The sequence below is a fragment of the Drosophila rhopaloa genome, unplaced genomic scaffold (genome assembly GCF_018152115.1).
Source record: "Drosophila rhopaloa isolate 14029-0021.01 unplaced genomic scaffold, ASM1815211v1 contig_47, whole genome shotgun sequence".
NCBI lineage: Eukaryota > Metazoa > Arthropoda > Insecta > Diptera > Drosophilidae > Drosophila > Drosophila rhopaloa.
Window position 1 is genome coordinate 2,967,793 of NW_025335142.1, and position 14,998 is coordinate 2,982,790.

Below are 14,998 nucleotides of genomic sequence, written 5' to 3' on the forward strand. Positions count from 1 at the left end.
ATAGTCCATCTGGTTGGGTGGCAGAGTAAAAAACTTCAAGCTTGATTAGCTAATTGGCTACGGATATGACACTCCTATTAAAGCAATCAAGGAAAAAGAACAAAACATATTTATGTGATACATTACCCTGTTAAGTCTTTGGTTTTAATTAATTTTTTATTGGTTAGCATATGTCAATATTTATTTGAATATATTAAAGTCAGTTCATCATTAGGTATCCCATATACTCAATGTATTCTATTTCTTTTTTGCCTAGAGAAAATAAAAAATGTTACACAAGGGCATTTAATGATCTTAAAGGGTTGAGGGACTACTTTAGACTTTTTAAGCTTCAACATGGCATCACAGTTTTTTTGCGACCGATTTATGAAGTTCACTTTACCGAATTCCTCGGTTTACGGCTCATTTAAGGGCAAAAACTGCGTTCCGCTCATCTCCCTGGTTCGCACATAATTGACAGACATGGAAACAGACTCAATTCCGGCTTGCTCACTCAACTCCCCTGAAATTGAGTGAGTTAAACGCTGCGTATACGTAATAAGACGACGCCGATGCATATCGCGTATACGCAACGAGTAAAACCACTCGAGTTGCTCGGCTGGGCAAGAGGTCTTATCAGCAGCTAACCTGTTGGTCGGCCGTTCAGGCGCACGAAGTTGGACCGTTCAGTTGCCTGTGATTCTTCGTTGACGGCGGACACGAAAATCGGCAGAAAACCGGAGGAAAATCCCTAAAGAGATTTTCGAACAGAGGAAAAACTGTCTTCTACGGAAGGCTGAAATATTTTCATTGTGCGGTGAAGAACAACTGATAGCGAAAGTGGGAGTGTGGGAGTGAAGAGGAGACCAAACAAGTGCCGGAACGTGCTCGAGTGCCTCCATCCTTGCGGTTTTGGTTTTTGTGTCTCGAGCCGCTCCTCCCCGTATTTATATACACCCCGTATACGCCGTGTTGACACGTCGGCGGTCGCCAGTTTTCGGTTTTTATTTAATTTTTTTTATTTGTAATTTTTTCCCGTGGTTAGCCGGGCCCAAAACTTTTCGCCTTTGTCCCCGGCCCAACAATAATATTTAACGGCCGGAGTGAGAGTTAAAGTTTAACTGACTGCAAACCAACTTGAAATTAAATCAATTTGCCAAAAGCAGCTAGAGTGGAAGTGAGAGGTGAGTCTGGACGGAGGGACACAAAAATGTATTTGTTAATAAGTTTGACATGTTTGTTGGGGCAAGCCAAAGTGTATCATCCCCGAGTATATTCATTACGATCCGAACAAATTGAATTCCAGTCAACTTTTCTTGCGGCCTTTTCTTCGGCTCCCACAAAGAAAAGTTTTATTCCGCTGCCAAAAGACTGGGGAAGAGGCCGGAGTCCCGAAAAAAGCATTCAACTTTTATTTTGTTTTGCGACAAAACAAATAAGTTTGCAAAAAAAAAAAAAAAACAAGAATGCTAAAAAAAGCAAGAGCGAAAAGAGTGATGCGGGTAAAAGAGATAACATTAAGGAAAACCCAATTGCATTTAAAAGAATACTAAGTGGTGGGGGAGGCACGTACTCTGTTTGCTTTTTATGGCCAAATCAAATGGGTTGGCCGTGACTGTTCCTTAATTAAAAATGCAAATTTCCCTTTAATTTTAATGGGCCCTCGAGAAGAAGGAACAAGCTGAAGTCAGGCCGAACAACTTTCGATTGATTCTAATTGATCCCCTCTGACACGGATGCCAGTCATCCAGTCATTCATCAATTGATGATTCGATAAACAAATGCATTGATTGCTTTGCCCCAACTAGGGGCGAATACTAATGACCATGTTGCTCAGGTGGGAATTGGTCAAGTTTGCCGGCGTATACGTAATGTTAATCATTATTGTCTGGGGACGCAGCCTGAATAAGTGATAACTAGTTCTCAGATGATTGATGGCTTTGCTTTACTTATAAGTGGTGCTTTGATTTCCCACAAAACTCGTTTCCAATTTAACAAATATTAAACTTATCCAATTTAATCCGCTCAATCACAAAAGCTGCTGCCTTTTGAGACGCACACTGCGTATACGTGATATCCCTCAAGCAATGTGCAATCCTAACACCAGTTTGTGGGGTCTCCCAAAATCTAAAGATGGCTGAAAAGAGGAGAGGAATAGCTGGTAAAAGGAAAACGCATTTCAATTTGCATATCAGACCGCGCCAACGCTCGCTGATGGCCAGTGAAACTGGTCTTCAAGGCAATTTCTGGTCGCCGAAATTTCGCAATTGAGGCGAAAACGGCAGAGATGGTCGCTTCGCCGTCATCACTCGATTAAGATGCGTTCGCTTTCCTTTCCATTTGCATTTAAATCAACTTTTGCGGTACGAAGTAGAGATAAATTGCAGTCGGAGGCCAAAAATCAAGGTAGAATATGTTTGCGATTCATTACTTGAATGCCTAACTAAAGCGAGAAGATTAGTAAAATTTTTCATTTTTAAACACTTTACCCTTTAAACATTGAAAATTTCCAGCTAGTAAAAAACTAAAACTCATATATTTAATGGCTTTATATATGGGATATATTTTTTTGATTAATTTCTGCCATCTCTTTGATTTTTGTTGGTATATTTCCACCACTCGTTATTTCTATAGGCAATATGCACATTCGGTTCAAAATATTTACATATTTGCAGTGAAAAGTCAAAGGCAAACATTGACTTTGAGTTTCGGAGAAGCTTTTTATTTATGAAACGGTTTCTTTCAGATTAAGAAAACATTTATTTTTGAACTAACTTTTTGGGTTGGAAATTTATTCATTTTTGTTGCAATAAAAATCTCGAGCTGCGTAAATTATTCTTATTACATCATTAAATCATCTCAAATTATATGACTTTTTACAGGGAATATGCTTTGTTTCAATTTTAATTCTTACATTTTTCTAAAGTATCAATCCTGTCGTGTGAACATTAAGTTTTAAATAAATGTTTGATGTACAGAGAAACATTTATATTTTAGAGTTTAAGGTATTTATCAGTCGAAACATTGACCGATTAATATGCTTGTTTTTTTATACAAGTACATGTTTTGTGTGCTTTTTTATACCGCTTGCCATTTTTATTGGCAACTAAGTTTTGCATAAATTATGCAAAAGGCTGATGGTGCATGGGTGGGTACCTGAGTATACATTATATGTTCGTGTGTTTACGAGAGAAATGGCTTGATAAGAAATGCGTAAAGGTGGGGGCGGCGGCCAGCTGCTTGAATTTATTTGATTTCTCACAGTCGCAAGTCACAGGTGACATTTTTACGGCCAATCTGAGCGATGGAGGCCCCGGACTCGAGGACTCCCCGACATCCCGATTCCCCGAACTTAAATAAGGACGAGTCCGGGCAGCAGAGGAACAGGGGGAACCCAGGCCACAACACGACCATAAAACGATTGCCATTCTCAAGGCCAGCAGCCGTTGCCGTTGCCATTGGCATTGCCTTTGCCTTTGACTTGGTCTTTGGTCTAAGATCCCTTTGCCGCAAAGGGTGGGGGTGCTCCGAGTGGAGGACGTGGTGGCCTCCCATTGACAGTCAGTCAGAAGTTTGCTGCTAGGATTTTCAAATTTCTCCAGAGACCATCAACCGAGGGGCCCCACTCGATGCTGCCTTTCAATTTACCTCCGTGTCTGGTTATGATTTCGGTCCGTGCAGCTGCTCACTTAACTTTTGTCAATAATTCAGGGCCCACTGGGAACAAGCTGGGTGGGTGGAAGGCATCCTAATGCAGGCCAAAAAATTAATTGCTTTTCAATTAAACGACGGACGGAATAGGGAGGCCAACCGAAAACCGTAAACCGAAAAAAATCACTTCGTAGGAGCTTCATGGATTCAGAAAACCGCAATTTGGGGTCCGGGGATTTGGATTGAAGCAAAGACCATTACATGCCGTAGGCTGAGGCCCAAACCCGGCGGCCGGCAACGTAATTAATTCTCTATTCATAATGGAGTGCTTCGGGCTATTTGATTTAAGTGGGAAAATATTTCCAGGGATTACAGATTGAGTTCTGTCAAGTCAAAGCAAATGGCACAGTTCATTTGGCGTGTTTTTATTTTATCTGATTTGGAGCACATGCAAAAAAGACCTCTGAAACCTTTTAAAACATAAAAAGAGCTCTCCCCATCGCATCGAATTTGTTATTTTGCAAGTTAATAGAGTGTAAAGTTTTCTTTATATACTTTTGTCTAAATAATTCATGAAAAGCCCCTCATTTAAATATAGATGTACAAAAAGCGGCAAGTTCCTTTACAAAGTTCCGAGTGAACTTTTCGCTTTGTCATTTCCCCGAAACATAACCTATTTGGAATAATCTATTCGACGCCAAAGTTTTTCTGTGGCGCTCGGTGAAAGAGTATTTATCGATTCATTATCATATCGCTAACAACTGGCCAGGGTCTTCGCCATCGACATCGTCATCATCGCTGAGTGGGCAACGCGAGACCATCCCCAATCCCCAATCCCAAGTCCCCGTTCCAGTTTCAGTCCCAGTCCCTCGATGCAACCCCATATCGGGGGTCGAACAGACCGCGGCCACACCGCGGTTCAAATATCATTAAAATGCAAAAATTGACGTAGGAAGGATGGGCGATGGGCGATGGGCGTTGGGAGATGGGAGGGTTATGTTGGGGGCCCACAAAAACCCGAGATAATAAGTGGGTGGGACTGGGGACGCCGTTCTGGTTTAGCGCAGATCCCGGCCATGAAGAGAACATTTAATTAATTTCGTTTGTTGTCTTGGTACGTTGATTAAAACGCCATTTACAACAGTTTGCCTGCATTTAAGTCAGCGCTAAGTGAGTTGCTTATTAATTTGCATAGACTATGCCAAAGTGCTTCCCCGCTCGGCTGCACTGCTCTTGTGTGCCTTCTTTTTATATATTTATAAATGAACATATTGTAGACACGAATCTGCATAATGATAAATGGAAATCGAGACGAGCCAGGGGATAATCCCGTCAAAGGCCAGCAGCTGGGCTGTAAGGTTGTAACGTGGCAACCGAGGAGAACTTAATCGCAGTAAAACAGCTGCCAAGAAAAGGTCAAGTTCTCGTTTTCCAAGAGGTGCTTTTCTTTTCAGATTATTGCGGGCTTAGCCTACAGATTAGTCTTGAACAATTTTGAAGAAGTTTCAATTTCAGGTTAAATTAGATCGGTGTAAGTCAACTCTTTTGGGTTAATTCAAATTGTATGATATCGATTTCTAGAAAAGTACAATTTTAAGTGGTTTTCTCAATTCAAAATAAGCATAAGCTTATGATGCATGTTTTTTGATATCTCCCTTTTGATTTTGTGAAGATAATTATGGTTATACCAGAGAGTAATGAATCTTTCTCCCTATTTAGAATTCCGTGAACATAAAATTCTCGAACATCTTGGCTTTTCATGTTCTCCCCAGTCGCTATAAAAAATTTACGCCTCCACACTTTGGCATGATTTATAATGTGGCCTTGTTTCGCCCTGTCTTTTTATAGCACTTTAAAGCTAGCCCAATGTTGAAATGTCCCCAAAAAAAGGATACCCAGCATTCGAGGCAATTTTCCGGTTGCGAGACTTGGCTTTATTAAAGCGTTTCTTCAGCTGACCAAAACGACAGCCAATTGTTTTGGGTTTCGGGAGCGTTGAATGCCGAATGGTCGTGGATCCCTATCCCTCATTATGACTGACGACGGTTGAAGATATTTTCCAGTGCACTGCCTTCTGATAAGGACAGTGATAAAGACAATGGCCGAAAGGGAGGACCCATCTCGGTGGGCGGGGCAGGACAAACAACCCGTGGAGCGGCACTTAGCCGGTTGAGATTGTTCTCCTAGAGCTGAATTTATGAAGCCATTGTCTTCTGCTTAACCGCAAACGACTTGCAGGGAAGCTGCAGTAAATGGTCAATTAATTATGGTCACTGCCCCTTGAACCAGCCGCGCTCACATGCTCACAGAGTGCAATGGGGCTGTACATATATTTTATATTCAAGAAAGTATCGCAATCAATTTGCAAATGAGTCAAATAAAGTTAGAATAAGGAAAGTTATGGAAGTTCATCTTATACATTTGCATAGTTCAGTAGTTATACCATTAAAAATTAAATAAATTTTGGAACTTAATAATCTAGTTGAGTCCTCGATCTAAAAGTTATTATCGAAAAACCACACTATACATTTACGGACAGATTTACGGACCATATCGCTTCGATAGATATAGATAAATCGGTTTGGCCATCCCCAAAGTGCAGCAAAGTATGCAATAGAAACCAGAGACAACAACTTAAGGACGAGTGGACGGAGCAGGGGAAGCTCCATGTATAGTCGCAATAAAATTCATTGATTTCCATTCGGTCGGATATTGGTCGGGCTCGCCATATGTGTGCGAGCCGCCGATGTCGCCGCGTGTTATGCAAGGACATTCGAGCACACTGGGGATGGAGCACAGGACACGGCCGGGACCAAGGTTGTGCAAACAAATGGCGTCAAAAGACAAGGGAAATTGGTTTTGTTATTGTTGCTGCCGCAGCCTGAAAAAGGTTAAACGCCTAAACAAGTGAGCAATGCCAAACAAGGAAAAGGCACAAAATGAGCCATACAAACAGCGATAAAGGAATTTGGCAAAAGGGTTAACCAAGCGGTGGAGAGGGCGAAACTTTGAAATCTACTGATTATCCTTGAAGTGGAATATGAAAGTCCATCACGGAACTTTAGACAAAATGACTTTGATATCCACAAAGAGATACTCTACCTTTGAATTGTAAAGGAAACTTTATTTTTTTAATAAATACCAACAGTCGCATTGAATGAAGATGTTTATATAGTAAAAGCAATGTTCACCTTTAGTTTACAAAGAATGCTACTTTTCCATAGAAATTAAATGAATAAGCTAGAGGCAGCTTAAACATGAATGGTAACATGATATTCAATTACTTTTATATTATTTTTTGTGGCAATCTTAAAATGTATAGATAGCTCCTTCTTACACAAATAAAATAAGAAGTAATTTGTTTCGCTCCTAGGCAGAGCACAGCTGCCAGGAATATATTTTGGCCAAGAATCTGATTCATATCCACGTCAATGCCCAAGCAAGAAAACATACTTCAAGGCCCGAAAGATAATCTCAAAATACAAGCAGACTTTGTGGACTCGAACTGCGAGTGGTAAATGAAATTATTGTCCTTGCATATGCCAAATGAAAATTGTGAGTAAACAAGCCGAAGAAAGGAAAGGCTGACGGGACAGCCAGACGGAGGGGCAAACAGACAGACAGACTTGGAAAGGGGAGAGAAGGGGTCGAGTGTCCTCGTTAGGCACACCTCCTGCCATCGGTTTTAGTCCTGGAAACTAAGGCTGCGGTTGCCACGCCCTCCGGCCAAAGCGCCCCATATGCCGCTCACTCGAAAGTTCATCGCTGCTGTGTCCTTGGCATTTGCATTTTTATTTTTATTTCAGCTTCTGCTTCGGCTTGCGTTTCGGTTATTACTACTGGGACGGGGGATGGGGAATGGGGGTGGGCGGAGTGCCGCCCGTGACAACTGCGAGTGCATATAATTCTCAGAAGTTTCAGCTGTTTCAGCAAGCACTTGCCTGCCAAAAAGCTTGTGCAAAATTATTAAACATTCAGTCCACGCCCCCAACAGGGAAATGACCAGAAATGCCGAGCTTAACCAGTTCAGTTATCCTTATCTTAAGGTTGCAGGCCAAACAGGAAAATTGCTTCGTTAGTTTTCTGGAACCCATGTCTTTTGGCCGTTACAAGTGTTGACAAATGAAGGTTTGTAATAGTTAACAAAAGTTTGTGTATTAGTACAACCCTAAAATACCCTTCCAGAAGGCATAAGTATTTCTGTGAAAAGCTTGCAACGCAGTGAAGGAGACATTTCCGACCCTATAAGGTATATATGTATCTTCTTAATCAGCCATTTCCACCTATCTGTTTCTATGCAAGCTACTCTGGATTAAACATTCTCAAAAATGTTATTTCCCTTGCTGGTATACATACGAAGAAGAGGACCGTATTTAAGGACTATACGATATTCTCCTATAGAAACAATCGAAAAAAAAAATATCTAATATATAAATATACCATATATAATTCCCAAATTACTTGTTAAATTTTATAAAAATAAACCTGCCATTGAAACGATCGAAAAATTCATTGAAAAATTGTCAAAAATGCAATGTTATTATGGTTATCTGCATAAATATCGAAATACGGTATTAAATATATATTCTTTTGTACCTACACAAAACAAACTACTTTCTAATACTTTTAATAATCAATTAACATAAATAAAAACCGTATTTTGAAAAAAATCATATTGTTTCTGATAGGTGTCGTTTTGAATGAAACATTATAATTGCAAAGAAATATTTTTTAAAAGAAAAGGAAATATGTTTTTAATTATTGTCACTTCAATTTCTCGCTTTTTTATAAATCAATTAATATTCTATCAAATACTCGGACATTTTATATTAAATTAATTTCTATAGCCTTGGCAATGTTCAAATAAAAAATGTATTGTTTTGAAAATGTGTTGCTTTTTTATTGAACGACAAATTCAATTAGACAAGCTTAGGATTAATATCAACCAAAGCCTAGAAAATGGAGCATATTTATAAGGATTAATTTGTTTACCAACGTTTTTGCGGTGTGTGCTTCAGAATATTTTTCCAATGGCGTATATAGTTGTTTGCTGTTGAAAAAACTTAAAATTTGTTAAACAATAATCCAGACAATATGGCACTCGAAAAGCTTAGATTGCTGGCAATCAAAAGAAATCGCCTCTTATTGTTGTTTTCATTGTCGAGCACAATTTTCCACGGATCATAATTGGCCTGACCACTTTTTGTGTGTGCGAGTGGTGGACCCGTGGCAATTGTAATTGCTCGCCATATTCAAATTGTATTTTTTCGAGGGATTTTAAAGGTCGTTGAGGAAAGCACTTACCACACACACACACACACACACAGCCATGCGTCCGTTGTGAGGGACTTTTGGTCCTGGATCTGATGGCTCTTTGGCTGCACGCCTCGTTGAACTTTAGCCAAAAGTGGCCGTGTAATTTGTATGAAATTCGTTTTGGTTTCCCCACGTTTTTTATTTCGCTTCTCTACTTTAAGTGGCTCGTGTTAGCAAACATTTCAATTTTCGAATAGACTGTCAGCCCGATGGGTAAAAATGGGGCAAAACACGCCCATCTGGAGGCAAAGCCATCGAAACGGGGCCATCGGTGGGCTGACTTGTTTACATTTTGGCTCGACTGGCTCTGTTTGCCTTGGGATCAGAGAGGAGGTGGAAAATGCCGGGACCGGCCCGCCCTTGGCCGTAAATTCATGCTAAAACAATCTTATTAATGGCTATAAGGGCCCTTCCTGCCCCAATCTTTCTAATAATGTTTAACTGCGATTTTTATATGCGATTTCTGTTTTTTGATAAAATACCACCGCCTGGATTTCCTGTTGCCTTGCTGGTTTGTTGTTGCCTGCCAATTTTAGCCATTTAGTTTGATTTCGGTGTTATCTTTATGCGAATGCCGCTGACGCTTATCGCCGGTTCTGTCCACACAGACCTTAATGGGCTTAGCCCGGTCGAATTGGGATCGGGATGGGAATCGGGGGGTTGGGGGCCTCGTTTCGGAGAGGAGCTATTTTTGCCGCTCTTATTTAGCATTATAATTTAGTCAGGGTATAGGCGGAGCATAGATTGAGTCCAAAGTTTAGTATAATGGCTTAATTTGATTTCTAAGCCGGGTGAAATTTCGATCATAAGCTTTTTAATTTTATCAAATAATTTATTTAATTCTCATCTGTACTGAAACTTTAACTATGATGCCATGTTACTTCTTTAACAATTTAAGTGAAATATATTTTTTGTTATTACTGTAGATCTCTACACTTCTATTAAAAAAGGTACCAATTAATATTATAATATAATAACATAATATTATTCATTTCAACTAGAAAATATGTATTGGCAAGATGATTAAATAAGTTTAATGTAGATTTTAATTTTCCACTTTATAAACTTGTAAAAAATAATTTAAATTTATAGATAAGGCCCTCTAAATGCATTTATTTAAATTAAAATTCAAGCATCATAATAAATCACCAGCCAAAGGGTATTTGAGACTCCCCCTGAATATAGTTATCTCTTATTTTCGCCCATTTATGACTATTATTTTGTTGCAGATATATTTGGATTTTGATATATGCGATTCGGCTTGTGGATATATATTCGATATTTATGTGTCCATCGTAAATGAGGCAAATACTCGCATTGAGTGAGTCAGTTACTGGATGACTTGCCCTCGATTCGAGTGCACTGTGAGCCCAAATGGAAATAACTCTCTAATTAGTTGCCGGGCATATAAATCAACAAATAAATTAGTGCGCCGCAGCTCTCGTTCGAATGAATTTATATCTTTGCCTAAGAGTTGTATGCGTATGAATAATTCTCAACCCGTCATTTCAACGATATGCAAAGTGGCGGCTTTCGAGTGGGGCAAAAATTTAAAGTGCCAGCAATGGTAGCGGCAAAATAGCAAAAAAATGGGAAAAAAAATCAAGCAAAATTTTAATTAAATTCCGCGTCATCAATCGATCCATGACACTGACACAGACACTGAACACATGTTCCCATCGCGGCCCCAATGGATTGTGTCGGTTCATCTGTCTGGATCTCTAATCTGTTGAGTAATTTCCTTGACGGCGAACTTTCTTCGACCAGCAGCTTTTTTTGAAGCGAAACTAACGTCAAAGTTGTGCGCGAACTTTGTAATTGATTATCATAAAAATAGCCATGTTAATTAGTGGAAGAAGCTGCTTCAAGGAGCTTTGCGGCATTGATCACTGGCCACTGCGGCCACATCATTAGAGCAGGGAACTCTGGTGCACTGCTAATGGCATAGTTTCCATCTGTTCGCCGGAGTGGCAGGTATTCGAGGTTTCCCGGAAGTTTTCCCAGGCCAAAAATGCCTCAAAAGTAGTTAATGCCGACTGAGTTCGGCACGCAAAAGGGCTTAAGCAACTTTATTCTTGACTGCCGCTGGGGAAAATAAATAGATTTCGTTTCGTTACGCTTTGTTGGCTGGAAATTAATACAAAAATACTCAAATCCTTCAGAAGCTCTTAGATATATTTGAAATTAGGCAGTAAAATTGTTCTGTGATTTATAAAAGTTGAAAACGACATTATTGTTTTTAATTTGATCTGACTGTTGTTTTATTGTTATACGATTAATATTTAAACATTTGTATCTAGATTGGCCTTTGCTTGCAATTATGCAAATGGCATTTGAATGTTTTCCGACTATTATCTGGCTATTATCAGAAGATTATTTGTTATTTGCTCAAATTTTGTCACGTTGTTTTTTTTGTTATTTGCTCAAATTTTGTCACGTTGTTTTTTGAAGTATGACTGACAAAAAAATTCCATTCTTTATCAAAAAGGGGTTTTGCATTTAACTGGATCACATTTTAAAATACGTTAATAATAAGATATTATTTTAACACCTAAATATAAATTCAAATGCAAATTTACTTTAACTTTTTCTACCTTAAATTATTTAAGAATTTACCCAAAAACATATATTTTCCAAATGAAGTCACCCCGAACACGTTCAATTTGTTTTGTATTTCATTTTTACTGGCTCTCAGCTGCCTAAAATGGGAAATCAAACAGGCTTTGTGTTAATAAAAAAAAGCGAGATGTTGTCCTTTTTATTCCCCCTCTTTTTTAGCACTGTGTTTGACTATCCTGCGCACCCATAAACTTCCTCGACAGTCCATTCAGATACGCTTTAACTGCATCTTTAAGCCCGAAGCGATGGAAATTCATTAATGGTTTCTGCCCTCTGGACGGATGTTGCACCTTGTCGCCATAAAATTCCCCAAGCGACTATAAGTAGGCCATATACTGGCACTTATAGGAGGAGCCAAACAGTTTGTTGTGGATGTTGTTGCTCTTGCCATCGCGGGCCAAAGTAAAATCCCATTAAAGTGAGCGTTTGTTCTCGCCCAGGCTATATCGCCTTGTTTCATTACGTCACGGACTCAAAGATAAATCGCTGCCGCAGAAGAAGCTCAAGCCACAGGGAGCCAATACACTGTTACATACATTATGTTTTTGGAAATATTAAAATAATTTATAAAACAATATTATTCGGTTATATTTAACTATTTTGGAATTTAAAAATATTTATTATCCCTTTTTTTTAATTCCCTAATTTTGGGAAAAATAAAATATTATATGCTTTTGTGTCGTTATTTTTCAATATTGAAATAATATATACAACTACAATATTTTGATTTATACAAGTATTTTAAAATTTTAAATTATATTGATAAAGAAAACAATCAGTAGGCTAATAGTTTTTGTTTAGTAAGTTAATATATTTATACCCTTGCGAGGGTATTATAATTTTGGTCAAAGTGCAACGCAGTGAAGGAGACATCTCCGACCCTATAAATTTATATTCTTGATCAGATCACCTCCTGAGTTGATATAGCCTGTCCGTCTGTCCGTTGTGTTGTCCGTCTGTCCGTCTGTCCGTCTGTCCGTCTGTCCGTCTGTCTGTCCGTCTGTCTGTTTCTACGCGAACTGTCTCTCGTTTTAAAGATATCAATTGAACTTTGCACACACCCTTCTTTCCTTTCAGCAGTATATAAGTCGACGGGGTCGACTATATCCTATAGCTGCCATTAACTGATTGATCGGAAATGCCTAACTCTGTGTTTGTTAGTTAGGAAGTTGGGACTCTCTTGGGTATTATATTTGGCCAATCAATCCGACGTACCAATTTCTAGGATCGGCGACTATATCCTTAGCTGTTTAATGATTGATCGAAATGCCTAACTTTGGTGTTTGTTGTTGTTTTTTTTTATTGACATTAATCACCTCCAATTTATCACGATATTTAGTGCTATAACTGATTTAAATGATAACTTTTTTGTAGTTGTTTTTTTTTTCATACACTACCAATTTATCCCTTATCTTACCGTTACTTTATCAATGCCATATTTTTTAAGTTGTTTAGTTTTTTTATTTTATTATTTTTTTTTTTTGTTTTTCTTTTTTTGTTATACATTGTCTTGCTCCATTTAAAATAATAGGTAAAACTTATTCGAATAAAATCTTACCACATAATATACTTTATTAACAAACCTTCTCTTGTTATTTTCGAGAATCTGAATTAAAGATGTGATGCTTTGTTTTAAAAATGTTAAAATAATTATTTTTACAAATAATAATTAAACCAATTTTAAAAAATAATTATTTTTGCAAGCAGAACGTATTTCATGTCATTTAAACCTTAAGCAGTACTATTTCTCCTTAGTGTAGGACATAAAAAAGAGACAAAAATGGTGACAAATGCATCAAAATTAAAATTACGAAGTGCCGCAGATCAGGAATTCAAGGGAAGGGAAGGGAAGGATGGGGATTGCCGACAGCAGGATGACACACTCAAGCTGCTTTGTGCTGCTTGTTAGTAATGATAATGGGAGTGCGGCGCGTGAGTCCTGCAGAAGGACAATGGGCCAGGGATAAGGACCAGAAGCCAGGAACCAGAAACCAGGAACCAGGGACCAGGACCAGGAAGATGCGGATGATGGCAATGATTATGTCGGCGACACTCGAGGCTTTCCAATGCCGGCTGCTGGTAATGATTTTGATGGAGTTTATGGCTCCCGCCCGCCAAGCCATGGATAAATGCGTTCATAAAAAGAAAGACAAAACAAAAAATTGTTAACTGGCAATTTTTCTTGTTTCCCACGTCGTTGTTCTCTCTTACACAATATCCGGCATTCGTGGCCCATTTCTTTAGCCATAACCTGGACCAGCGTTCTATTAATTTATCAAAATGATTATTTTTCTGCCCTCATCTCCGCGGTGTTGAATTCTTTTGACATTCCTCCTGTTAACCGGGTGGCAGAACCTCAAGGCATTGCATAACTTGCCGTAATATCTTGAGTAATTTTTAACAATTTCTTCTGGCTTTCGCTTTCTTTGATAAATTGTCTTTTGTATTACTAAAAAAAATATATTATAAACAAGGAAAAGCATGTGCTTTATTAAGCTATCACTGTAACATTTTTCTTGTTTGTAAGCAATTTCTAATGATTAATGATTTATTTTAAATCCATTTGACAAGAATAGTGTATATGTCTTATTTAAATCTTAATAATGTTGTGTTAATATATTAATAAAGTGGCGATAATTACATATTGTATTAAATTGGTTTTAAGGCATTTTTCATAAGTTTTGCACCTCTTGACACGTTTGTAAGAACTTGCTTTTAGTTATTAGGTTCCTTGAAGGATATTTAAAGGATACTGTAGAAACTTTTTCTTTTATCTAATGACACAGTAGTCTTATATTGCAATTACATTTTGCCATCGGCAAAGTATTCACCCTTTCGAGTTGACTATGTTGGTCTTGTTATCTGTGACCCAGGGTGTTCATTAAAACATGTGTTCATTAAAAGCAGGAATTCAATTTGAAACCTTGTAAAGTTTCCCCGAACTCGCCCGAAGTCTGTGATTTCGGGGCATTGCATTATCCGACTTGGCCCAAATATTCTACAGTTTAACCAAGTGCACCTGCAAAACTTTTCCCAGCCGTTGTTAGGAGAATCCAATTAAATTTGCATTTAGTTGCTGTACGTGATCAGAAGCCATCAGCTATCGGCATACTTGCATCGTTGGTTCCTGTTTGCTCGGTTGCTTGCCAAAACTTTTGGCCTTCGGGGGAAGCAATAAAATTCCGTGAACATCCTATTGTAAACATGAGATTAAATGCCGCCCAGGGCCAGGTTCTTCAATGATGGTACAATGGAGGGATTACCAATTGTTTTGGCCTGCTGGTATCAGGCAATTAACAATTGTTCCGATTGGTTGCAGCGCCTAATTGCGAACCTTGGTGGACAATGGACTCCTTTGGTAATAGCCCTTTCGTTGCGGCTAACCACTTTCAGAAGTCCCAGCCCAATCAATTTTTGGTCGAGATCTGGACTT

General features: G+C 38.6%; 1 protein-coding gene across 1 annotated transcript in view; it reads left to right on the forward strand.

Annotated features, from left to right (window-relative positions):
- Positions 1–697: 697 nt before the first annotated feature.
- LOC108039480 (prolactin-releasing peptide receptor) overlaps positions 698–14,998 on the forward strand; it is a 33,609-nt gene continuing 19,308 nt past the window's right edge. Inside the window, exon 1 of the mRNA XM_044461613.1 lies at positions 698–1,163. The gene's annotated coding sequence lies outside the window, so the exon portion shown is untranslated. The remainder of the gene's footprint in view (positions 1,164–14,998) is intronic.